The sequence below is a fragment of the Talpa europaea genome (assembly GCF_964194135.1).
Source record: "Talpa europaea genome assembly, chromosome: 2".
Lineage (NCBI taxonomy): Eukaryota > Metazoa > Chordata > Mammalia > Eulipotyphla > Talpidae > Talpa > Talpa europaea.
The window spans coordinates 110,300,706-110,328,649 of record NC_140068.1 but is presented as its reverse complement, the minus strand read 5'-3'; the positions used below and the strand labels follow the sequence as shown (position 1 = coordinate 110,328,649).

At 43.1% G+C, this 27,944-nt stretch overlaps 2 pseudogenes across 2 annotated transcripts; one reads left to right on the top strand and one right to left on the bottom strand.

The window, feature by feature from the left end:
- Positions 1–286: 286 nt before the first annotated feature.
- LOC311167845 (antigen peptide transporter 1-like) lies at positions 287–6,936 on the bottom strand (annotated as a pseudogene). The gene is made up of 10 exons: positions 6,723–6,936; positions 6,372–6,402; positions 5,354–5,559; positions 4,757–4,942; positions 3,865–3,993; positions 3,518–3,706; positions 2,805–2,974; positions 1,927–2,082; positions 1,530–1,664; positions 287–499 (listed from the first exon to the last, which is right to left on the bottom strand). The product of its transcript is annotated as an antigen peptide transporter 1-like (transcript).
- A 2,871-nt stretch (positions 6,937–9,807) lies between these two features.
- LOC311167870 (proteasome subunit beta type-9-like) lies at positions 9,808–12,360 on the top strand (annotated as a pseudogene). The gene is made up of 5 exons: positions 9,808–9,911; positions 10,471–10,536; positions 10,644–10,706; positions 11,571–11,712; positions 12,233–12,360. The product of its transcript is annotated as a proteasome subunit beta type-9-like (transcript).
- The last annotated feature ends 15,584 nt before the right edge of the window (positions 12,361–27,944 follow it).

Below are 27,944 nucleotides of genomic sequence, written 5' to 3'. Positions count from 1 at the left end.
GTGTTTAAATATTTAGTGGTCTAAATATCTCTCATTTCAAGGGTGTTAGCCACACCAGCCGTGGTCTTCGCCCAGTTACAGTAAAGAGTTATAATCCCCCTTTTCTTTCAAGAAACCTGCATTATGAGGAGGCATATGGGTAGGGGAAGCAGCATTTCAGCCATAACGCAGGCGGCACACTTCAGAATTTCAGGCACAACTCCCCAACAAGCAGCCGCCTACTTTGCAAGGCTGCTAAGACCTTTGTTCCCAAACTCTCCACTCTAGAGAAGGTCTGAGAAGGCTTTCATTCCAGGGCACCTAACGCCCCAGGAGCCTGCACCGTAGTCCAGTAAGGTCCCTGATTCTCCATGAGCTGCTGGTGGGTTCCAGCCTCCCGAATGGTGCCTTCTTCCAGAAAGAGGATGTGGTCAGCCTGCTCCACGGAGCTGAGACGCTGGGTGATGAGAAGCACAGATCGGGAGCACGGCTCGGGGCTTTTGTACAGGAGCTGCTCCACCTGAGAAGAGACACAGACCCGCTCAGAGCTGGGGACGGCTCCCAGCCCAGGAGACATCCATGTTACCAGAGCCCGGATAGACCTCGCCAGGACCACTGCTGCCTCTGCCAGCCACTCCAAGGAGATGGACGATTTAGCTCTGAGTGCTTCTCTGTCAAATCTTTGATTTGTTAAGGACCATTTACATGAAGTGGCAACAGTGGAACAAAAGTCAGAGTCCTATGGTGTCACCCACAAGAAAAGAGTGGATATTGAATAGTCTTGCCCCTCTACCTGTGGACTGGGCATTTTAACACTATTTTTTTTAAAGATTGATTGATTGATTGATTTATATAAGCACTGGGCACAGTCAGAAGAGCGGGAGGGTGAGAGAATTCACCAGAGCCAGAAGGAAGAGCAGAGCAGGCAGACTGACGAAGTACACTGCTGGGGCGGCAAGAGAGGTCTGCGTGCCTTGTGGGACCCTCACCCGGCGGCCAGGGATTGAACCTGCGCTGCAGAGGCTGCGGGCAGCTTCGCAACCCAGCGCTCAACTGCTGTGCCACCAGGCAGGCCCTGGACTGGGCATTTTAATATTCTCTTTAAAAGGAGTAAAACTTAGTGATAAAGAACATGAGCATTCACATCAGGCAGACTTGAATTGGGGTCCAAGATCTGCTACTCGACAGCTGAAAGACACTGAGCAGGTTATTCAGCCTTTCTTAGCCTCCATTTTATCATCTATAAAAGGAGGATCATCATGTCCAGATCCTGAGCATACATGATGAATAACTCAGAGAGCCAGTATATGCAAATGGCCTGGCAGCCTTTCTGGCACATAGTAAAAGCTCAATTAATACTGATAGAATTCGGATGGTCTTTTCTTTATATTTAGCTGCAGAAATTCAGAATCTATAGACAGTCTCTTTTGACTGGTCATCTTGGGGAGAAGCTAATGGGAATGGAGAATTGCAAGGGCTGGTTTGGAAAATTATAATGTTAGTTTCACAGATAGAGGGTGCGTGGAGGAAGACTGGGTGGGATGTAGGCATCGTGACTGGCTGTCTGCATCCAGGGCACTGGTCGCATCATCCAGGATGAGCACGCATGGTTTCCGGATCAATGCTCAAGCCAAGGCTACTGCCTGCCGCTGACCCCCTGAGAGCTGACTCCCAGCCTCGCCTACCTCTGCAGACACAAGAGCCAAGGTGAGAGCTGTAAATGTGCTCACTTGCACACATGCACACACACACACATCAAGTCTGGTGGATGCAGCTGGACAGGAGAGAGGGAGCTCTGAGGATGTGAGGACGAAGGAGTCATAGGAACCAGATAGCACAACTGCAAACTGATGCCAGTGGGGCAGGAGGAAGTGATGAATGACAGCACAGCTAGTGGGGTTTTGTGAAGGTAAAGGTGTCTGGGTGTCATGTGAGTGGAGAGAGCACCTGTGTGCCCTGAGGGAGTTTAGAGATGAAACCATGGGCCCCCGACTCCTTTGCAGCAGCTGTGATTTCCTCCATCGTTGGCTTCTGGGTCGGGCCATAAGCAATATTTTCTTGAAAACTTCTAAATAGTTGTGGCTCTTGTCCCACTGCAGCCACCTAGGACAAAATATGATGAAGAGTTAGAGAACAGAGAACAGAGAGGCATAGGATCTAAAGACTGAAGACTCAAAATCTTCATGGAGGCTCTATCCCAAAATCACACACCCTCTCTCCTGACCACACCCTGATTGCCACCCAAGGTCACTTGTCGTTCCCTAGCCCTCCTTTCAGAGTGCTCAGTGAGGGTGCTCAGAATGGCCCCTTTTTAAATTAAATGTATTTACTTTCTTATGTCATTATTTATTTTTGCATAATATTTGATTTTTCCCCTCAGGTGTAGTCCCCTTAGTTCTCTCACCCCCACAGCACCAAGAATTCATCACCACAGTCCCTTCTGCTCTTCGTTCTCCTGTTTTGATCCCTCTCCCTCCTCCTCCCCTGCTGAATGCCTCAGATCTGCAGTCAGCTCGCAAGTTTCCTCTATTTCCTGATCCTTTGTTCGGTTTCTTTGTATTCCATCTATAGGTGAAACCATCTGATCTGTATATTTTTCCTTCTGACGTATTTCACTCAGCACAATCCCTTTCAGCTCGTCCATGGTGGATGGCATGGATCTTTTTTGATCCACTGTGTATATAGACCACATCTTCTTGATCTGCTCATCTGTTTGGGGACATTTGGGTTGTTTCCATATCTTAGCTATTGTAAATAGTGCTAGAAAATGCCCTTCTTACTTGATGCGTTCACCTCCCCGCCCCCCCCCCCACCTTTTTACTCACCTGTGTGTGCAGATAGTGGTGCTCATATAGGGGAAGGGGCTCCCTACCCAACAGCTCCCCACAGTGGGCTGGTACAGATTCTGCAGCAGGGCGGCCACTGTGCTCTTCCCAGACCCATTGGGCCCCACAAGGGCCTTCACCTCACCAGGACGCAGGGTGAATGACAGCCCCTGGAGGTCAGAGAATCACACAGTAAGTGGCCTTGTCTTGACCTTGACACCATCATTGTCTTGTTACATACCATGTTGTCTTACTCCAGAGAAGAAAGGAGAAATTGGAAAAATAGAGCCTCCACCCTCCACATGCACATCCGTGGGGATGATAACTCCCCCAATGAGTAGAGGTGGATGATGAGACACAGAAAGAGCAAAACTAAGCACCATTATGCCACACACGAAATACCAGATACTATAAGAGAAATGAAAAAAAATGGAAAGGGAAAGGAAAGATGAAAGACAGGAGGTACAGATTTTGCTTCAGCGATTCTTTAGGATGTGAGATACTGCTTCTCCCTAGAACCTCTTCTCTCATTCTCCTTGCAAATCCTAACTGGTTCTCAAGTTTAAAACAGTTTTATGGAATAGCTGATGCTCACTTTTGCCTTTGAAGGGTTAGGAAGGATCTGTACATGGTCTTAAGCAGGCAGAGGCCAGGAAGAAATTTAGCCTGGTAGAGTGGAGGGTGAGGCTGGTGGAGGGCCTGGTGGAGTGTACCTGCAGCACTGGAACATCTGGACGATTTGGGTAAGCAAAGGAGACATCCTGGAATTGGACAAGGCCCTCCAAGCTTGAGGTAGTCAACATGCCACTGGGTGGGCAGCGAGGGATCTGGTCCAGATATTCAAATATTTTCTCTGAGGAACCCACAGCCTTCTGTACACTAGGGTAAGTGGAGAGCAGCATCTGCGAGGGGAGGAGGTATGACTAGTGAGAGGGAGTGGAGAGACCAATCTGCTTGCCAGGGCTATGGGGTGTGAAAAGGGCAAATAGAAGGAAAGTGACAATGATGGTGCTGGGGTGGGGGCAGGAAAGCACTGGGAAGTGAAGCGGAGGGAGCTCACCCTAACAGCTGTAGCGAACTGGATCTGGTAGAAAACAAATGTGATGAGGTCCCCACTGCTTACAGCCCCAATGGTCACCAGCTTCCCACCAAGGTATAGGATTCCCACCTTCAGCAGCATCCCTGAGATCTGTGCAGAGACCACAGAGAAACAAGATTGTGGTAGACAACTCTAGAGGTGGCAATTAGGAATGATTAGTTTTAAGGGAATATAAAGTCCCTTTCCCCCAAGTAACAGCAACAGGCTCAGTGGGTAGAAAGGGAGACTAAACATTAGCGAGCCCATGGGGGCCTACCCAGTTCCTCCCGGTGGGGATCAAGTCATCACTGTCAGCAACACCATCATCACATTGCTTGGGGAGCACTTTGCACCAAAGACTTTCATGAATGTAATGTCATCTACTATTGATGTCAAAAGCCCTATGAACAAATTGATATCACTCTCATTTTTTCAAATGAGGAAACCATCTAGAGAAGGGAAGTCACTTGCCCATGGTCCCAGAGATAGTGAACAGCGGCATCAAGTCAGGAACTGCTGGTCTAATTCTCTTTCAGTGACATCACAGATGCCCCTCATCCTTGGCTCCTGCTATTCCCTGGGCTGTCACACCCACACGGTTCTAACATGAAGCAAGCCCAGGCGCAGGAATCCATGGCTCCCCACGCCCCCCGTAGGAGCCAAAGGAAGGCCCTAGACTGAAAGACGTGTCCTCTCCCTGGTTTGTGTACTCTCGGGGAAAGAAGCAGGCCACCGTGTGTAACAGAGGGAGCGGGTGAGGCACACTGAGCGGGCTAACCGAGCCTCAGGTTGATAAGACGAAGACACTGAACCAACCACGACCCAGAGGAGGAGTGGGGGAAGAGAATGGACTCAGACGTCTGCAGGTGCTCACACTGGTGAATGCATAGGCCAGGGCCTCCTTCTGGCTGAGTGTCTTCAATTCCTGCAGTTTTTGTCTAAACTTCTGGGCCTCTCCTACCTCATTGGCAAAACTCCGGACTGTAGGCATAGCAGACAGTGCCTCGATGGCCACCTGGCTGGACTGTGCCAGAGATTACTGCTTCTGTGTGGCCTGCAACTGTGGAGACACAGACAAGAGATGTCACACAGGGTTGGAAAACCATAAGGGACACTAGTGTCTAAGTTACCTGGCTGGAGATTAAAGATGAAAATGGAGAGAGGGACAGGAAAGAAGAGAAAGACAGACAGTCACACCCCAAGACTAAAGAGATACAAAGGAGAGGAAAAGGACTCAGAGGGGCTGTCAGGGGTCACATCCTTGAGATTGATCATTGTATCCTTAAAGACAGATGTGGTCTGAAGTTAAAAGCACGGAGAATGTGAAGGTCAGCTTTGAGCAATCTGAGACCCAGCAAGATGCACAATCAGGGAGTGTGCCAAGAAAGTTAGGAAGAAATCTTAGGGGAACTGAGCCCTCTGAGTCTGGGAGATGGGGGCCTGTGTACCTGGGCCAATGCCCTGGACGTACCTGGTGCCATTTTCTCAGCTTCTTCGGCAGAACGAAAAGCAGAGGCAGGGCAACCAGGGTGACCATGGTGAGGGACAGTGACCCCCAGAGCATGAGCACCAAGAGACACAGCCCCCGCACCAGGTACCACAGCAGTAGGTTCAGCCTTTTGCTCAGAGACTCACTCACAGTGGACGTGTCCTCTGTTACGCGAGAGGTGATGGCACCTGCCAGGAGTTGGAGAGAAGAGAGCAGAGTGAATGAGAGGTTCAGAGCAGATGGGAGACTAGCAGTGGCAAGAATGCCAGGGAGAGGTGTCAACATGGCGTTGTAAGGAGGCTGGGAAAATGGTGAGGTATAGAGGGAGGTTTGGGGATCTCAGTGCAGGAAGGATGAGTGCTAGAGCAGAAAAGCCTGGCGAAGGCCCTTCATTTTAACTATAAGGAAATCAATACCCATGTAAATTTCCATTTCTCTGACAGATTTCTGTGCCACGCCTATTCGATGCTATACACATAGGTGGGAAGAGCTTAATAAGCTGCTCATTTAATAGAGTAGGTGGGCACGTCGGGAATGCAGTTTAGGAAACTGTGCCATGCACCGGATTGGGAGTCAGAACACTGGGGGTCTCCCTCCACTTCCTTCTGTCACATGTGACAGGAAGTGTCAGCATTAGGGTACAGGCCTCAGTTTCTTCCACTATAAAATAAGGCAGTTAGACTCTGTGATCTCAAAATTTCCATATTTGAAATTCTGTAGTTTCTATCTTAATACACATATAGGAATAAATTTATGGGGAAAACCTTGGATGGAAAAATCAAGTCTTTCTGAAGGCATTTGACTCTTGAATAAGAAATAAGAATAAGAAATAGCAGTGTGTTCGTGTGTGTGTGTGTGTGTGTGTGTGTGTGTGTGTGAAAGAGAGAGAGAGAGAGAGAGAGAGAGAGAGAGAGAGAGAACAGACACAGCAAGGCTATGTGTAAAAGAGGTTGTATGGGGATATAGAGTATAGCCATGTGGAGTGAGCTTCATGTGAAACCTGTTTGGTTCTGTTGGAAAAACTCTGTTTCCTGGGCTTCCCTGGTGGCGCAGCTGTTGAGTGTGGGGTTGCGAAGCTGCCCGCAGCCTCTGCAGTGTCGGTTCGCTCCCCGGCTGCTCCCCGGCCACCAGAGGAGGGTCCCACATGGCGCGCAGACCTCTCCTGCCGCCCGCTGCTCCCCTCAGCAGTGTACTTCGGCTGTTCTGCATCCTGCTCTGACTCTGGTGAATTCTCTCACCCTCTCGCACTTCTGACTGTACCCAGTGCTTGTATGAATGAATAAATAAATAAATAAATCATAAAAAAAATTTAAAAAAAAAAAAAAAAAAAAAAAAAAAAAAACTCTGTTTCCTGGCGCAGGACAGCTTGGAACACCTCTCCCTGCAACTGGCTGTGCACGCGGCCCATGGTGCTCTTGTAGATCACGTTTTAAGGGAAAGGAAAGCGAAAGCGGCCGCCGGCCACGAGGTCCGCCCACTGGGGATCGCGCGCGCCGGGACCGCTGCGGGACAGGGCGCTGAGGTCAGACCTGACTTCAGATCATCCTCGGCGCCACCACGGGCACCAGCCCCCCGTTTCCTCTAAGTGGCCCCCTCGCTGCACCCGCTACTGACTGTCTCACTCCAGCCTCAGGCGGGGCTCTCGCGTCACCTGTCTCCGGGCAGGTCTGCCCCGCACAGGTTAGCGCGGCGCGGCGCGGCTCCCTCGGGGCCCCCGGCGCCCCCTGGCGGCAGGGCGTGGTGAGGGGCGGCCCGAGGCTGCGCGCGGCGCGCGGTCCCGGGTCGCGAACCGGTGCCCCGAGCAGCAAGAAGCGCGGCGCAGAGATGCCGCGGGCGGGAGCACCAACCGGGGACCTGCCCCAGGCCGGGAAGGCCACGCGGGGGTAATAAGTCTGGGTTTGAGGGTCAGCAGCGGGGAAGGGAAGGTGAATGGCAGGGGGACCCTGGAGTCTAACAGTGTGAGGCGGTGGCTTGTAGCACCAGTGCTGGCACCTCACAATGAATTTAAGGCATCTCTACTCTGAAGGGGATCTTCTGGGGGCCCGCGAAGGGACCAGGCATGCGAGGCGGTGGCGAAGGGGGTGGTTTGGCTGCTGGCGTCGAGGGGAAGCTGTTTTAATGCGCTTTCGCTTTCATTCTGAACTGGAGAGAGGGGCTTGTTAGTTCAAGTTGGAGAAGGTGGAAAACTGAGCATCTGGTGCCCTGGATGAAGTAGGACAGCATTTGGGAGACGGGAATGTGGATACTGATTGAAGAGAGACAGCTCATCTCACAGACCTTTGATAAACTGTCCCTCTGGGGCGGGGATATCATGGCCCCAGCACTGACAGGAGGGTCCGTGTGAGCTGGTGGGGCCTTCCCGAGCTTGGGGCCAGAGGACTCCTGCTTGGCCCAGGTGCCGCCCCGCTTCCTTTCCTTCCTCTTCCCATTCTCAGACCCTGCTGCGGACTTTGCCCAGCTTGCGCCTGGGGCCAGTGGCAGCCCAAGGCAGACCGGCTTCTACACCCAGCTTGCTGCCACCGCTCCTGCCTGGAGGGCAGCTTTGTCTTAAGGGAGTGGCCACCAGGTGGGGTTGCCCTTGTTCTCTGGCCGGATTCTGTTCCTGGTAAATCCGTGTGTCAGAAAGCACACTCAGGCAGTCATCCCTGGGGCCAGAGTAACTTATGGTGCCGGGTAAAGATAGCAGTAAAACCATGTATAAGTCAGAAAATCTTCCCTTGCTGCCAGACGAGCAGCGGAGAGTAGGCAGGAGAAGCCAAAACAAGCAACGGCAATGAGACCTGACTTTTAGTCCCAGACCTGCCACTAGTCTTCGTGAATTGCACAAAGCACTTGCCTTGTCTATGACTCAGATTCTTCGCCTGAACCATGGAGCCATCTTTAAGGCCCCACCCAACTCAACAGTAGACAAATATGTAACTTTATTCTTCCTTAATTTCTTTTCTTGACCTGAAAAAGTCAACTCAAACTCCCAATCAAAATCCTGGTACAGATCTCTTCCCCTGACTACTAAGACACCTACCTACTTCTTGATCAGAAACCCTTAAATGAAACTTTTATTTTAAACTGTCTTGTATTCTTGCTGCTTCCCTCCTTCTTTGACTCATGGCCCTGCTAACCAATGACCCCCTCAATGCTTTCTGTTGTCCAATAAACTAAAAGAGCTCACTTCTGATTAAATGGAAGTGGAGGCCACAGATTCTGGCCTCAAAGAGACCTGAGCTTTCTTCCCAAGGTCACAGTTGCTCTGTGTTGTCTATACAATATCTGTGCACGCAATAAGCACGTGGAGTGGTGGTAATTTACTTGTGGGGCTGCTTCACCAGTGATTGGAAGTTCGTCTCCCTGAGCCCTCCCCTGAAAGGGAACACTTGTGCCTCTAGGACCCTCATCCCACCTCTATAAGTGGAAAGGGTTCCACTTAAGAAGGCCGGGTCTTAGGGATGCAATCTTTCCAGTGTTGTCTCAAGCCTATAACACATTCACAAATCGATTGGAGCTTGGGAAAAATGGAGTTAACCTTCCAGAAAAGTCATTGGAAGATATTGTTTGCATGTTTTAGTCTCTGAATTCATGGAGAAGAGTAAATTCTTATATGGCTTGTCCCTGGGAGGAATGGGATCTGAGAAGAGGATCGGGATAGAGGTCTGAGGGACCCTTTTTCATCTATGTTTAGAAATAGAAACAATGGGGCCTCCCTGGTGGCGCAAGGTATTAAGCACTGCACTATGAAGCAATCCACAGCCTCTGCAGCACAAGATCAATCCCCGGCCAGCCAGGGAGAAACCCACATGGCAAGGCAGACCTCTCCTGTCTTGCCTGCTGCTCCCCTCAACAGTATATTTCAGTCAGTCTGCCTGTTCTGTTCCCCACTCTGTCTCTGGTGGATCCTCTCACCTCCTCCCCCCATATCTCTGGCCTGTACCCCAGCTTATGTATGCATAAATAAATAAATCTTTTAAATAAATAAATAATTAATTTAAAAAAGAAATAGAAACAATGGTCCTATAAGCAAATATTCCATCATCAAAAGTTGAACTGATTTTATCTCTTTCTCCCTCCTGGCCAAGTGTTTCACATACAAAATGAGTATATGGGATTAGATCTCTATTAGTCTACCTCAAGATGGTTAATAGCAAAGAAAAATCAGTAAAAAGAATATCATTCTCAACTTATATAATTTTTTCTTTTGTTACAAAAATCTAGGCATGAAAATATGTCCAATTTTGGTTATTGCTTGCTCTAGTTCATTTATTTGAGGTGTCTTTTGCTTCCTGCTTTATTCCAAGCATTAACTTTCATGCACTCTGTGGCTATTCTCTTGTCAATAAAGATGAGAAACACTGGATGATCAACCTCAACTATTCCTGCAGCTCTAACATTGGTGACTATTGACCCCTCCCGACAGCCAGGCAGTGATGAACCAAATGTTTGACAAGCTGTCCCCCCTGCACCAGCGCATCTACTGCGCCCTGTTGGGTTTAGCTGCTGATGCCCAGGCCGTGGCGGACATGGACGCCTACCAGCTGGAACTCCATGGGTGTGAAGCTCTGGGGACCTCACTCCACACCACTAGGGCCCCCAGAGTGTAACATTGAACTAGCACTTGAACCTCTTAAAGCTGGTTTCTGCATCTTGTAAACTTAAGATAACAGTCCCTACCAGACCTCATCATATGAGAATGAAATAATATGTGAAGGCAATTTGAAAACTATGAATCACTATCCTAATACAAATAACAAAAAAGAAAATAACAATGTGGCCACCAGAATACCTGGGGGTTAGCTATGAAAAGTCAAGGTCATTGATGAGGAAGTGAAAATATCTGCTTTTACCCACAGGGGAGGGCCCTTGCAGCAGAGAGTAAGCATCATTAGGGTGGGGGTGGGGTTAAGGGGTCAGGGTAATGGAGGAGAACAATTGAAATCTTACCAAGTGGTGCTGTGAGACATGGTTTACCCATGCATGTGGGAGGGGAGCTGGAGTTTGAACTGTTGCAGCTATAGTTTCAGGCGTCACTTGGAAGGGATGGTGAAAATGGCACAGGAGGATGGGACTTGAGGCAGTTGTATTGACCCTGTGCCTATCGTTTCCTTCAGAATGGAAATGGAAGAACCTCTACTTGTTTTGGCTGCTGCAAACGTGGTGAAGAACATTCCCTAAAAGGGCATCCCCTGGTGGCAGAACGGTTGAGCACTGGGCTGTACCCAGTGCTTGTATAAATAAATAAATCTTTAAAAAAATTTAAAAAAAAAAGAACATTCCCTAAAAGTATCAGGAGGACCTGTCTGCGCATCTCTTGGTAGCTGGCTGGGACCAACGGGAAGGGTGTCAGGTGAGTCTCTCCCCATACATGCCCTCCCTCCTTTGGAGTTCCCCCTCCCCTACAGAAGGGAGTGAAGGTCATATGTTGTTCTTGCAATGAGTTCCAAAGACTGTCTCTAAAAAGCATAGTGTATGGGATATGGGGTACTGGGCTTCACTGCAGAATGTGGAGACCACCTGCTTGTCTCGGTGGGAAGGAAAGATTTTATTTCTTCTTCGTTATTATAGTCTATGACTATTAAGTGGAATTTTCAATATATAGCTTTATATTTGCTCAAGACTCAGTAGTGGTGCTCCACTGTCTTTAATAGTAAACCAAAGCTTTACTCTTTCGTATTTTCTTGATCTACCAAATTTCTATAAACAATCTTTTTAACCCTATATCCTCTCACTTTCAACATGCAGCCTTTATTCTACTTAGCCAAAATATAATTATTTTCTCTTGAACGCGACATAGTCACTCACTAGCAGTACCTAATTTATATTCTTTCGTTTTACTTCTATGAATCACTTCCTCTGCCACTTTCTAAATATTATTTGCCCTTAAAGTGCTAAGTCTGTCTCATGTCTAATGTAAACACAAATCAGTTTCTCTGAACTCTTCTGACTGTCACTGTTTTTAGCACTTCATCATTTTCTACTTTTGTCACATGCTTTGTCTACTTGGCCTTCTGCAGGTCAAGGAGATTTTTTCTTTTAATATGAAAGACTTTTCCCCTCACCAAACCACCTGTGCCCTTACCTCATCTGCCTCCATCCCCAATCCTCCACGGTCTCCCCTATTCCCTCTGATAACAATTATCTTCTTTTCCTAAGTTCAAGTTTTACTTCTGTCATCTGCTGCTCTAAAGTCTGACCTGTGACGCCTCCCCAGGTGTACGGAACCCTGGACGGAATGCTGGCGTGACAGCCCTTTGCCATTGGTGGCTCTGGCAGCACCTACATCTACGGTTATGTGGACGTGGCGTATAAACCAGGCATGTCCCCTGAGGAATGCAGACGCTTCACCACAAATGGTAACAAAGCAGGTGGAATGGTACCTGGGAAGCAGAGTGTGAGGAGCAGGGAGACGAGTACATGGGTGACCATTTCCTTTAACGTCCAGACTGGGATGCTTTTGTGAGTGAAGGGAGCAGAACAATTGGATGGGACATCAAGACAAAAGGCATGAACCAGGACTGTTCTGAATACAGCAGTTAGGGCCATGGTTACCCTAACAATCAGTGGTATGCTGGGGCTGGATTGGGCCAGCTCAAGAGTTGATTGTCATTTATCCAAGAATTTGTGAGCTATTGTTAAGCTGTTTCTAACTTAAATAGATCCTGGGGGGTGGGGGTACTGAGGCCATGGACATCGGGAGATGCTACACATGAAGGCATTTTCTAAAAGCTGATTTTCCCACACACCACTCATTACCTCCAGGAGATGGGTTGCGGGGTCTGAGATGGAAATAGGTGTATGGGCCAGAAGGGAATGGAAAGATCGTTGAAGCTAAGCCACTCTCTCTCCCATCCTCCAACCTGAAACCCTTTGCAGCTACCACTCTGGCCATGAACCAGGATGGCTCGAGCAGGGGTGTCATCTACCTGGTCACCATTACAGCTCCTGGTGTGGATCATCAAGTAATCTTGGGCAATGAGCTGCCAAAATTCTATGATGAATGAATCTCCTCAGACTTCCCTTCCTTATTTTGTAATAAAGAATCTGAGAACACAACCTGGTCTGGTCAAAGGGAGACAAGTGCTCAGGGAGAGGAAGCCTGGGGAAAGAGCTTCTTGCCTCCCAGAGGTCAGCACACCCCTTTTATTCCTTTGCCCCAGACCTAAAACACCTTTCTCTGAGGAGGGAGTGGGCATACTAGAAAGAATCCTATACATACTGTGACATGTATTGAGTGATTCTGAAATATCCAAAATGATAAAGTTCTCATTCTGACCCCCCAAGGGTGAGGGTGCAAGGTGAGGAGCAGGGAGTCATTCCCTTAAAGCTGGACTGATAGGTGGGTAGACACATGAATGAGCTGAGGGCTCCAACAAATGCTCTAGTAAAAGAATTCCGTTCATCAAGCATTCATTCACACTGGAGATCAAAGCATGGCAAATGCTTAAATATTCTGGGAGCACTTGTGAATTTCAAAGAATAATAACAATAATCCAAAAAAAGCTACATTTATTGAAGCAGGCATTAACTAAAGGCTTATAAACTTTGTCTCTTAGAACCCAAACTTTATCTGTTAGTACTTACATCAGTACTATTACTACTTCTATACAGGAAAGAGTAAGTCACTAGACTAAATTTCAAGTTCAAAAATAGCTCTGGGGTTTAGCTTTACCATATGCTCCTTCTCTCCTATTATATAAACTTTCTTTGCGGTGTGCTACAACTAACACTAAAACACTAGGTTGTAAAATATTCAGGAATTTTGCAAGTCATTTGTTGACCATTTGTAGCTTAATATTGTCATGGAGGATTATGTATATTACAGAAACCAGCAATGCTATCAGTCAGGACTTTTGTGTTTTTTTCCCCCAAAAGAGTCAGTTTAACAGGACACGTATTTATCAACTGATTATAGTTAGGTAAATGTTGTGCCCCAAATGTTGTGCCCAAGATCAGCAGACTCTGCGAGTATAGCCTCCAAGAATCCAAAGGCAGCTGATGCAAATGCAAAAGGGAGTTTATTACGGGCTGGAGACCGGGCTCTCAACACGCACCGATGCAACGGCAGAGGTCGAGAGCCCCAAACAGAGGAAGCAGGGGTATCTTATAGGGTCACGAGTGGCGCGAATTTTGAAAGAAGCTGGCAATTACTCATTGGCTACTACAAAGGCATTTTGGCGCGCACGGTTACAGTTTCAAACTGATTGGACGGTTAGAGATGCTGTCCCATTTATGGACAGGACTGCCCTCATTGGCGGCTGGGGTGGTCTGCTTTTTCGTCACCAAGTGGAGTGAGGGTTGTGACTGCTGAAACTATCTCTGGAATGCGGCTAGACAAGGACTAGCATATCAAGGTGGAGGATATACAAAATGGCGAAACCTTGGCTGAGCTTGGTTCCACAGTAAAAAACAATTGGCTCTGAACTACAGGGTAGTGAAAGCAAAGGAAATGAAATTAGGTACATGGTTTCAAAAGATTCATGGTAAAAAAAATAAGCCTGTGTATGGATGTTTTCAAATCACACAGAACATTTGATGAAACAGAATGTAAATTATCCTACAAAGAAAAAGCCAGTGAATTCCAAAGTATCAGTATCTTTAAATAAAACTACATTCTGCAGCCTTACTGTGATAAAATTAGAAGTTGATAATGAAAGGATATTTAAAATTCTCATGGTTTGTGAACTAACAAAATATTGGTAAATAATATGGATTAAAAGGCAGTCATAAAGGAAATTAATTCATTTAGAACCAAGTGGTAGAAATGTTACATATCAAATTTCATGGGACACAGCTAAAATATTACATAGAAAGAATTTTATGTCCTCAAATTTTTTAGAACAAAGAAAGACTAAATAAATGACCTAAAATTTCTTCTCAAACATTTGAAAAAATGAGAGCATTTGAGCAAACTTAAAGAAATAAGAAGGAAGGAAATTATAAAGAACAGAAAGCAATTTAAGAACAAAAAATACGAAGAGAAGACTTATAAAACCAAAAACTGCATCTTAAAAAAGTTGTCAGCTATTCAGACTTAAAACAAAACTGACCACAAATAAAGGGGAGGAAAAATGATTAACAAATACAGAATGAAAGGGGGTAGAGTTATAGCTAGACAGACATGTGAAATATTATAAAGAGTATTGTGAAAAGTATATGCTAATAAGCTTGAAAACCTTGATGAGACAGGTAAATTCCTACAAAAATTTACCAAAATTAACACAAGGAAAAATATAAAATTTGACTCTACCAATAATATTGAAAAAATGGAAAAAGTTGTAAGTGACTTCTGATAAAAATAATAAAAATTAAAAGCCCAGATGGTTTCACAAGTGAATTCCTGCAAACATTCAAGGAACTTATCTTAGGTCCTTTTTTTCAGAAAATAGAAAATTTAAAGCTGCTCAGCTAATTTTATGAGTCTAGCATAATTTCATTCCAATTTGAGGTATAGAGAACTCAGAAGAAAAAATAGACTCATTTGACCTTGACCACACATGAAACTAATAAATAATTACGTATAAACTGAATTCAACAGTATTAAAATTAATATTAATACAACAAGGTCAAATGGGAAATCTTTAGAATGCAACAATGTTTCAGTGTAATAAAATATATTACAATAATTCACAATATTTGTCAACTAAAAAAAAATCTGTTTCTCTCAACCAACAGGTATTTTTTATAAAGTTAAATATTCATCTATAATTTTTGAAAAACAGCTAAGGAACTAGGAATCAAATAAAATTGTCTTATCTTGATACAGTTAAATTAAAAAATATGTATAACAAGCCGTATATATAATAGAAAAATCTTAGGTGCCCAAGATAGGAAGTCTTACTCTAATTATTAAGTAAACATAGCACTGGAGTTCAGGCTAATGCACAAAGGAGGAAAGAGAAGTGAAAGGACTGCATGAAAATATTGTTTATTTGTAGATCATATAATAATCTACTTGGAAAAAAAAGCAAACTTTTTAAATGAAATGTAATTGATCAATGTTTTCAACCTTAAGAACTATTAGAAAGATGAAGAGCATTTCCCTACACTAGAATATTCAATAAGAAATCCAATAAAAATTAGATACCATTTATAGTAGCCAATAATTCATAAGGTATCTTATGATTAAGTTAATTAAGAATTCATAAAAATGCAAAACTCTAAAAAAGAGTTATTGAATATGATTTGAGATAATGGAGAGTCATTTTGTGTTCTTGGAGGGGATCATAATCTTATAAAGATATCAATTGCTCCCTAAATTAATCTTTAAAATTGAAAGTAATCACAAATGAAATGTCACTTGACCTTTTTGAGGTATTTTATAAATTTATTCTAAAAGACATGTGATATTATGAAGGTCCTCAAGTAGCTAAGCAAACCTTTAAGAGAACAATATAAAATGGACATTTGCCTTAAGAAACACTTAGGCAGTGTATGGAACCATAATTATGAAAAAGACATACTATGAATCTAATAGTTACTTGAAAAAAAGATAAATTGACATGGGAACAGAATTCTAAAGTGAGAAATTAATATATAATAAAGATGTCACTATAAATTAACAGGGGAAATATGGATTATTTAACAGGTGCTATAGAAAAAAAATGGCTCACTATATTTTAAAAAATTGTGTTGGCTCCTGACTTCATGCCATATACAGTAGCAGGTGAGTTGAAGACACAAAAGACAAATGTGAAACTTCAAATTTAATAGAATAAAAAATAAAAATTATCTTTGTGACCAGGATGAGAAAGAAATTCTTTCTATAAAACCACCAAACCCATATTGGGAAATGTTTTATTATCCTGTTACATCAATTTTTTTTTTTTTCACATGAAGACAGTGAATTGTGTTCATATGCTCTTTAAACAACCAACCCAATGATCTATTGAATACATACTGTTAGCTAAGACAGTAATAATAACGATCATATATGATTTTGATGTCAGCAGATTATAAGCTTTTCCTAGCCTTGAGAGAGAGCGCTTCTCTCGCTCTCGCTCTCGCTCTCTCACTCTCTCGCTCTCTCACTCTCTCTCCTTCTCCCTCTTCCTCTCTCTCACACACACACACCAACCTTGTACCTTAATTTTTTATTTGTAATATATAAATGATCACAAATAGAAAATAAGCCCTCTTTTCATAGAAAAAAAAAATTTCTGCAGTTCTTGTATGCTACAAACCTAAACTGGTAAGATACATGCACGCAACATGGCAATAAAATATTGTATTTCAAGAAAAATTACAACAAAGAAATTAAAGCAATGGTCTTCATAACAGTTTTATAACAGAAAACAATTCAGTGTCTTGCATTTACCACAGTAGGACCATCTGGTTATTTTTTTTTAATCTGTTTACAATAGATAGTAATTGAAGCTATTATTTATTGATTTGTAACAACTTGTCTTTAACAAAACTTTGAGCATGGAAAAAAATTTCCACCTACAAATACAAGCATGAATAATTATATTCAGAATGTTGGCACCTTGGGGAAAAAAGACAAATGGGGACCATAGGCAATTTTTATAAACAAATAACAGAACAGGAGAGGATATTTGCACTGTCTAAAACCACCAGGGGTAAATGCTGATGATATACTGTGAACTGAAAATACGATTAATTCTACCATTCGTGTCTAAGCTTTGTTAAGTCAATGACAAAGAACATTGTAGCTTTGAAAGCAGTTTTTTCTGTATTTTCATGACAAAAATTAGACAATTTTCCATTTTTTCAGTCCAACTAAATAGGGAATATAGTTAATGTTTGAAGATCAAGATTTAGGAAGGAAGGGTAGAAATTAAGAATATGTTGATCCCTCCCTATATTTGCAGCATCTCTCTTTATTCTAGATATTTTCGATTTTTTTATTGATTTTTTTATGTTGCTGTTCATTTTTGTACAGTATTTGATTTCTGCCCTCAGGCGTAGACCCGGTAAATATCCCACTAACACCACCTGTGAACCATCACCACTGTCCCTTGTGCTCTTCCCACCCCAGTTTTGATCCGTTTTCCTCCCCATCCTCTTTTTTAAGCCTCAGATCTGTAGTGCCTATAAGTTTTGTCTTTTTTTAGACCCTTTGGTTTTTTGTTTGTTTGTTTAAGATTTATTTATTTATGCATACAAGAACTGGGGTACAGGCCAAAGATGCAGGGGGGTGAGAGGATTCTCCAGAGACAGAGTGGGGAGCAGAACAGGCAGACTGACTGAAATACACTGCTGAGGGGAGCAGTGGGTGAGATAGGAGAGGTCTGCTGAGCCATGTGGGTAACTCCCTGGCAGGGGATCCATCTCATGCTGCAATGTCTGCGGATAGCTTCATAGTGCTGAGACTTAACCCCTTGCACCACCAGGGAGGCCTTTTTTTTTGACTCTTTTGTTCAGTTTCCTATATTCCTCCTACAAGTGATATCATCCAATATTTTTCTTTTTCCTTCTCACTTATTTCACTGAGCATAATCCCTTCCAGCTCCATCCATGTTGCTGCAAAAGGCATGAGTTTATCTTTTTGATTGCTGATTAATATTCCATTGTTTATATATACCACATTTTTTGATCCAATCATCTGTTTTGGGGCATTTAGGTTGTTTCCATATCTTAGCTATTGTAAAAAGTACTGTAATAAACATGGGAGTACAAGTTTAAACATGTTGTATTTTATATAACAAACCAGAAATAGATGGATTATCTTTGGTTCTCCTTAAGAAATTCTTAACTCTGCTGGTTATGGGCATACATTATAAGAAGAAAAATATTTTAATTTCATTGGACTTATTCAGAAGCTTTGGACGTTGATTCAACAATATTCAACTTCACTAAACAACATTTATGACAGAGCTCTTTGTGTATATGTAATAATACTCTCCAAAACCCAGAGATGAAGTATGGAGATTCAATTTTTTTTTTTAAAGATTTATTTATTTATTTATACAAGCACTGGGTACAGTAGGAAGCGCGGGAGGGTGAGAGAATTCACCAGAGCCAGAGTGGGTAACAGAACAGGCAGACTGACTGAAATACACCGCTGAGGGGAGCAGCGGGCAGCAGGAGAGGTCTGTGCGCCATGTGGGACGCTCACCAGTGGCCAGGGATAGAACTGGTGCTGCAGAGGCTGCAGGCAGCTTCACAACCCAGCGCTCAACCGCTGCGCCACCAGGGGAGGCCCTGGAGATTCAATTTTTATCTAAACTGTGTTGACATAAAAGAGAGTGGATTTCTTTAGAAAACAGCTTACTCTAGAAAATGTATTAATCAGGGTTCTCTAGAGAAATAGGATGTAGAAAGGTTTTTGATTCTTTTTTTTTTAAGAAATTGATTCGTGTGATTATGGGGCTGGCAAGTCCAAAATCTGCCGGGCAGGCTGGAGACCCAGGGAAGAACTGAGTTGTAGCTGAGTTCAAGGATAGACTGGAGGCAGCATTCCCCCTGTCTCAGGGCACTCAGTCATTTTCTCTTAAGGTCTTCAACTGATTTGCAAGCCCACCCACATAATCTGCTTTTACTCCAGTTTACTGAGTCACGTGTTAATCTCATCTAAAATAGTCCTTCAAGGATCATGCTCAGTGAAATAAGCCAGAAAGAAAAAGAAAAACACTGTACGGTTTCACTTATAGGAGGAATGTAGAGGATCCAAATAAGGGATTGGGGGAAAAAATGTAATTATAATAAAGTAAAAATCAAAATCAACAGGCAACTATAAACCAAAGATATTCTGTGGCAGGGGAAGGGAGTAGGATCAAAACAGGGGTGGGAAGAGCACAAGGGACTATGGTGATGGTACACAGGTGAATGGGTGGTGGGAATTTCACAGGGGCTATTATCAAGATGAAAATGCATACATTGTACAAAAATGAAGAATGATGCAAAAAATATATAAAATAAAATTTTAAAAGATAAAATATTCCTTCACAGAAACATGTGGACAGGAATCTAAATATCTGGGTACTGTAGCCTAACAAGGTTGACACATAAAATTAACCATCAGGTGGCTCAAGTGAAACACCCAAGATAAATGTGGCAGGCGTGTTGAGGAAGGAAATGGAATTAGACAGTTAAATCAATGAAGCATCAGGTTGACCTTTCACCTAAGGTAACAGGCCACAGGTTTTACTTTAGGATAGTTACCAGACAAATGCTGGTGATTCAGTTAAGGGTTGTGCCACTAGGTCTGACTGCTTCAGACTATCCTAGAGTGCACACAAGAGAAAAAAAGAACAAATGAAATACTTTTCATCCAAACTCAAGACATGAATGCAAAATTTTTAAAAAGCCATCATAGCCATTTTAAAGGATAGCTTTTCTCCCCTAACCCAGCACAGATAAAGACAAGGACCAAGCCTAAGTTATGATGATAAAGGTCTTGAGGTTGTTGAGTTATTAATTATATGACCCTACAGGGTCTCTTATGCTAAGGTAAGGCCACTGGTTGGGGTGGATTGGGACCCTGAGATATGGAATGGGGGCACATGAGCAGGCACATAGAAGTCTGAGCTCCATGAGCCACCAAATCCCCCTGATCAGACCCGCTGCGTGTGTCACACCGCTTTTGTGTAACAAAAGACAATAAACAGCAGCTTAATAATGAGCATTTATTACCGGGCTTTGAAATTGATGTCTTGAAACCAGTGTCCATTGTAGAGGGGAGAGGGCCCCCACCCATACAGCAGGGAGTCCAAAATTCAACTCAGCTCAATTCTGACACTATCTACCTGGAAATAGGGTCAGATTCCACAGGTAAAAGGCACAGTCTCCTAAAGCCACCCTCCACTTCAGACACAAGTCAAGAGTTGAGGCTGCACCTGCTTCTGACCAACAGACTACATATTGAAGGTTCCATGACCCCCTTCTTGGACTTCAGTGCCAGTTGCAAGCCCAGCTTGTTATCTGCCTTCTGAGTATAAATCAAAGATTCCCATAGCACCCTTTTCTGGTTGAATTAATTTGCTGGAGCAGCTCACAGAACTCAGGAAACCTGTTTCCTCACTAGATCACTGGTTTATTACAAAGGGATGTAACTCAAGAACAGCTGGATGGAAGAGATGCATCAGGCAAGTTATGGGGAAAGGACAGTTTCCATGCCCTCTCCAGGTGCCCGATTCTCCCCAAATCTCCATGTGCTCACCACCCGGAAGCTCTCTGAGTTCCATCCTCCGGGGGTATTATGGAAGCTTCATTACTTAGAATTGGTTGATAAAGGCAGTTGAACACAGTCACCAAACATTCACTCCTTCTCCAAAGACCTGGGGTGAGACTGGACGTTCCAGCCCTCTCATCAATGCTATCGCTGGTTCTGCTGACAACAGGCCTGCATCCTCAGGTGCAACCAAAAGTCACCGTGGTGTTTATACCACAAAGACACTTCTATCACTCTCAACACTTAGCGAATTCCTAGACGTTTGAGAACTGTGAACAACTGTGGATAAAGACCAAATAATCTGAAAAATATATTTTGGCCATCTGAATGACCAAATGTGTATCATAGGCATTACGGAGGATAATAAAAGAAATTTGAATATGGTTTGTGAATTTAATAATATTGTATCAATTTTATGGTTTTGTGTCATAATGGTATGTGTTTATTATGTAGGAGAAATGCCCTGGTTCCAAAACTCACATGGTATAGCTCAAAAGGTTTAACAAAATAGTTTTCTAATAGTAAATGCATAAGTAACGTCATATATTCATACAATGGAGAACTGTATAAGAAATGCATATTAATGAGCTATTCATAATATAACATGGATAAATTTCACAGAAACAATATTGAGTGGGGCCTCCCTGGTGGTGCAAGGGGTTAAGTCTTAGCACTATGAAGCTGTCCACAGCCTCTGTAGTACATTAGATCCCTGGCCAGGGAGGTGACCCACATGGCACAACAGACCTCTCTTGCTTTGCCCACCTGCTGCTCGCCTCAGCAGTGTATTTCAGTCTGTCTGCCTGTTCTGCTCCCCATTCTGTCTCTGGTGAATCCTGTCATCCCCCTCCCATCCCCTCACTCTGTCCTACACCCCAGTTCTTTTATGATAGATAAATAAATCTTTTTTAAAAAAAATAAACAAAATATGTTTGTTACAAATCACCCCTAAGCTTAGCGACTTAAAATAAAACAATCATTTCAATACCTCTTGTGAGTCTGTGGGTTAATGGGCATTTAAGAACCTCTGCTCTCCTCAGCAATGTATTCCAGTCAAGCGACTGTTCTGCTCCCCACTCTGTCTTTGATGAGTCCTCTCACCCCCCACACCTCTGGCCTACACCCCAGTTCTTGCATGCATAAATAAATAAAATAAGTCTTTTTTAAAAATTAAAAAAAAAATCATTAATGTGACCAATGAGCAAAAGCACTTAGGGTAGTCACCCACACAGCATCCACTTTCCTGTATGGACACTGGTATGTTTTCTAGCAGTCAATAGGATCTAGGCATCTTTAGGATACTGTAAAATATGCCCTGTGCTACAAGCCCTGCATCCCTGCAATAAATTCAGAATACTTACTTCCTGTGCTCCATCTTCAAAGCAGGGCAAAATATGAAGTCCCCCCTACCTACTCAACCCCAGCCAATCAAATTCAGCCACCTGCAACTTCAAATCAAAACTAGTTGGAGGAGGGCCTCCCTAGTGGCACAGGCGGTTGACCTCAGCGCTGTGAAGCTATCCACAGCCTCTGCAGCGCGGGTTCGATGCTGGCTGGCCAGGGAGCTACCTACGTGGTGCAGTAGACCTCTCCTGTCTCACCCGCTGCTCCCCTCAGCGGTGTATTTCAGTCAATCTGTCTGGTCTGCTCCCCTCTCTGTCTCTGGTGAATCCTCTCACCCTCCCGCACATCTGGCCTGTACCCCGGTTCTTGTATAAATAAGTAAATCTTAAAAAAAAAAACAACTAGCTGGAGGAAATGGTGATCCATGCTGCATCCATTTTGCTGGCACAGGTGACAGTAGAAGCAACTGACTTTGGGCGAAGAAGTGATGCAAAAGGGGGAAGTTTCTGGGGGAGAAGTTGTTTGGGGTCTTCAGCAGTGGTTTCAGTAAAGTCCCAGTCCTAACTGCAAAGCAAACAGCCATATCTAGAAGCCGTTGGGCAGCAGCAGTGATGTGGTTTTTCAGACCTGTGGGGCCAGGGAGATTTAATCTATTTATAAGAAATCTCCCAGCTGTTGTTCCAACTGGTCCACTGAGAGAAAGGTGTTAGACTTCCAAAGTTTTATCATATTCATTTATGAGGGAACCAGGGAGAATACAAAGACTAGCTTCAAAGAGTATTTGCCAAACACAGATGTATATAGTTAATCAGGAAAAACTGTTGTTTTAGAGAATCAGAATGGTTAATGTACTACAAGGCAATAAAATTATAACTTTGGTGTTATCGTCTTTATCAGAGAAAAAGCAAAACCATCATACCTTATCAATTGTCCACAGATTACCCCAATAGTGCAGGCCTGGCTCCGTACTCTCAGATTTTGATTTGGCAGGATTGTGTGAAAACATTCAAGTGTGGTATTAAATCAGCAAGCACAATTTTGCCTTATTTAGAATTTTTGAACATTTTTTCTTTACAATCCCTGCACCTAAGGTACACTGTTGACCAAATAGAATTTTTCTATTTCAGAATCATTCATTTGATCATCTCTTTCATTAGACATTTTTTAGGATTAAGATGGAAGACCTCCTTGAGTAGTTAACAAATGTCTTATGATATTAAGACTAGCTAGTTCACATCTTGCTGGAAGGTTTTTAGTTCATAAAATTGTAGTTTTAATCACTTCTAATGTGTTCATAAATATCTTTATTGCCATTCATCAGGTCACTTATTGCAAGAACCCTCCCTCAACTCAGCCCCTCAGGGTTTCGCTTGCAGTGCCTGTGACTGGACATAGTCCCATTTTCTTTGTGGTGCCCAAAGTTCACCAGCAATCTTAGCTTACCACCTGCCAGGTTGGAGAAATAAACTATAAACCAGTGTGTCGGGAGGACATTGTAGGCCTCTTTCCACATCTGAACTGCAGTCCTTTCTTTTTAATGGAGACTGGTCATACCCAATTGAATGAAACTTTTCTTTAAATGTGACATTTGTGACATGATCATGGTTCTAGACTTAGAGAGAGAGAAGGGCGATTGAACCACACTGCACATCACTATACTGACATAAAAACACAATCATAAGAGCTCTTAGCAGTGCATTTGCAGAACAGAATTATACATAGAATCTTCTATAGAATAATCTATAGAGTAATGATATCTATAAAAATGATTATTGCCATTCATCAGATCACTTATTGCAAGAACCCTCCCTCAATTCAGTCCCTTGGGGTTTTTCTTGCAGCACCTGTAACTGGAGCACGCAATCCCATTTTCTCTGCGGTGCCCAAAGTTCATGTCATGTCATTATGAAAGCAAGATTTTGCTTAATTGCTTTAAAAAGGATACTGATATTTCTCTAAATTTAAAAAATTATGAAAGTATTGCTCAAAATTCCAATTCCATCTGTTGTTTTTTTTTTTTTTGGGGGGGGGGAGGTTTCTCACCAAAAACTATATTATAATGAAACAAAGAAATGAACCTACATTATTCAAGGGCCTGCTTTCCCTATACATCGTTTTGTTTGAAGTCACAGTTTCTAAGAACTTATCAATGATGTGAATGTGGACTCACTGTAAGAAGGTCACCATCTTCCTTAATGTCTCCTGTGAATTTATACTTTGTTACTTATGAATTAAGTAACAGCATATTAAGTAACTATGGTACAATTTCCCCTGATTCCCATTAAAATAATACACCCATTATTTTAAGGTCCCATTAAAATAATACACCATTAAAAGAATATTTGGTTTCAGTTCCCACAAGCTTAGGCCAAATTTGAGGATTACAGGTAGATAAATTAAGAAGAAAATAAAATGGTTTTTGCATATTCTCATCAGAAAACAACATTTAAAACAATAATGTGAAACAAATTCTCATAATTATATATCGGGTAACAGTTTCATTCAGTCTTATTTTTTAATCCATGGGTCTGGGACTAACAGATTCCTTTAATAAAATCTTCTGCTTCTGTGCTCAAACAGTACTATAAATTCCAATTTTTAAGTCCCCTGAGACAGTCTGACAGGTATCAGTAGGTGGCAACGTCAGCTTAAATGTCTACATTTGAGCTGATGATTTTATTATGTGGTGTCAAGAATCAAGATTAACTAATTCTTGATTCATTTTTACAGAGGCTCTAAGATTATTCTTTGTTTCTCTCAGAAGATCCAGTTTTGGGGTAGATGATAACCTATAGCAGCAGCCTTCAGCAGTATGAGAGAAAAGCAGGAAACATCTGTCCATAACAAGACAGGCTGGCTCTATTAACTAATCACAGCCAGCCCTCACTAGCTTGGTTTCTGCATCCTTGGATTCAACCAACCAAAGAGGGAAAATGCACACTATGTAGTCAGGTCCCCAGTGGTTGTGTCCATGCTGAACAGGTACAGACTTTTTTATTTCATTACTCCTTTTTTAAAAGTTCATTTATTTTTGTTAATTATAGTAATTAAAAACCAAAATTAACAGGCAACTATAAATCAGAGGCACTCTGCAGGAGAAGGGGAAGGAAAGGGATCAAAACAGGGAGGGAAGAGCACAAGGGACTATGGTGATGGTGCAGGGGTGAATTGGTGGTGAGAATTTTATTGGGACTACACCTAAAAGGAGTAAGCATGCATTATACAAAAAGGAAGAATGATGTAAAATATATAATTTTTTTTAATTTTATTTATTTTTGCATAGAAGAGCTGGGGTGTAGGCCAGAGGTGTGGGGGCGGGGAGGGAAGGGTGAGAGAATTCACCAGAGACAGAGTGGAGAATAGGACAGGTGAATTAACTGAAATACACTGCTGAGGGATACAGAGGGTGAGACAGGAAAGGTCTGCTGCACCATGTGGGTTAGTACCCTGGCCGGGGATCGAACTCAGGCAGTAGTGGTGATATTGCTGAGATTTTAACTCCTAGGCCACAGAGAGGTCCCTATTTCATTACTCCTTAAGCAATACAGAATAACAAATTTTACAAAGAATTTACGCTGTACACAGTATTAAAATAATCTAGAGATGATTTAAAGTACACAGGTTGATGGTGTAGGTTTATGCACATACTCTGCAGTTTTATATAAGGAATTTGAGCATCCTTGGATTTGAATATCTGCAGGATTTCTGGGACCAATCCCCCTCAGATATAGAGGGACAACTGTACAGTAAATATAAGTATCAGAATAAAAGAGTAGAATCTTCTGGAACCTGTATCACTAGTTCACAAAAAGTCATTACTCTGAAGGTAAGAACACACCCTAGACAGTAAGGAAACTGGCAAATTTTCCATGGTCTTATAATCCATCCAATAAAGCTTGTATTAGGCTTCCTAACAATTGAGAAGAGTACTTTAAACCCAGAAATAAAGTATTTTTTAATGAATATATTAATAGTCACTTTGCCAGCCTTGGAATAAGAACAAGAGTATGCTATATACTTCTTGAAGTATATGGAGTCATAAAAGATAGCTAGTTTTAAGTATTCTGAATTAAGAACCTAGATTTCATGAAGGCAACAACAAGTTAATTAAGTGAACAGGTACCTGGGGGTGAGCAATTGTTATAAATGTTGTTATCCCAATAGAGTAACAATAAAACATTTTCAAGTAAACATCAAAAAGGTGAAATAATAATCGTAAGAAAGTTTAGCTCTCTCGGAAACAGGGGATTTTGTTATTGTTTTGAAAATTGCTTAATAACATTTATAATATCAGCACTTATATTGAAGTTCCTCATAAAATGTGGGGCAGAGTAAGAGGCATTTTATCCTAGCCAGCCAGGGAGATATCAGTGGATGCCTGGTGAGGAATCAGAATTCCAGAATTCCCACCCAGCAGTAATAATATGAATTTTAAGTTGTCAACTTAAAAATGTATGGAAAGCAGTCCGAGCCCAGAGGGGGAGTGGGAACCCACTGCCAGGGCAGACCGGGCACACAGGGAGTGCGTCCTGCATCGCCATTTCAGAACAGGGACATTTCTTCAGTAAAGACTGCTTGAAAATGGCAGGTGGCTCCCGGAGGAGCCAGAGGGAGCCGGGAAGTTCACCCAACATGCTGGCCAGTAGCAGCAACGCAGTGTCCCAATGCATACGGCAAATTAGAAAACAGACAGTAGGAAGTAGAAAAATCACACGCAACCCAGCAACTCCTCAGGAAAAAAGCACACCACAAAAAGAAAACCACCAGCCCCAGATTGCAACGACAGTAACTTGGAGGAACTTCTGAGCCTTCCAGAAAGAGAATTTAAAATTGCCGTGATTAAAAAACTGATAGAAGTCATAAAGGAAAAGAATGATAAGGGGAAAATAATCAATGATCAGAAGAATGAAATTGAGTCCCTAAAGAGGGAAGTAAAAGAAATGCAGGAGATCAAAGAATTAATGGAGGCACTAAAGAACTCTGGGAAAAGCAATGAAAGCAGAATAGATGAAATGGAAAAACGAATAAGTACTCTTGAAGACACAGAAATAAAAAGAACCAAAACAGAAAAGGAAAGAGAAGTATGAAGGAAAAAGACCAAGGAAAGACTTCGGGAGCTATCTGACTCCATGAGGAAAGGAAATATAAGAGTTATAGGAATCCCAGAAGGAGAGGAGAGAGATGTGGGAACAGAGAAAATATTCAAGGAGATAATTGAAGAGACCTTCCCAAACGTGAACATGGAGCTGAAAATTTATATACAAGAAGCAAGAAGAACACCAAACTTCCACGATGAAAGGAAAAATACAGCAAGACACATAATAGTAAAGCTCCCAAGAATCCAGGATAACAAAAAAATAATGAAGCTGACAAGAGGGAAGAAACAGATAACATTCAAAGGAAAACCAATAAGACTGACATCAGACTTCTCCAAAGAAACACTACAGCCAAGAAGAGAGTGAAGGGACATAGTCAACAGATTCCAAGAAAACAGATGCCAACCAAGAATACTCTATCCCGCAAAGCTCTCCTTCCTCTATGAAGAAAGAATAAGGACCTTCAGTTTTCCTTCCTGCCCCTACAATTGGCATAAGTCAGCAAGATAGTTCGAAGCAGACGGGCATGGAGCCTCTGAAGACCTTAGGAGGGACTGAAGAGTAGCAGACTGTGTTTTCCTGTGACAACGCTTGACGTGCCATGGCAGCGCAGGAGATGACCGGGGTCCGGGAGCTGCAGTAAGAGCTAGGGATGCTGCAGGAGCACAGGAGGTGGACAAGGTCCTGGGCTGCGGGATGAGACCTCAAGTGGAGGAGGTGATGGCCCACAAGGACCAACCCAGGACCCCCGAGGCAGCAGAGTCATCAGGGAAGAAAGGGCCACGATTCAGAGCTTGCCCAGTGCTGATGCAGGAAAAGACTGATGGACTTGGACTTACAATCCCGCCAGAAGGTGGAGGAACTTTAGCAAGGTAATGTTATTTTTGGGGGGACCCTTGGAGGAGGATGGTATGGTTTGTATACCCCAAGAGATGGGAATCTGGGGGTGACCAGTGGGCCTTGATGGCCAAAAGCAACCTGTGTACTGCTCAGCACCTAGGCAGAGGAGAAAAGC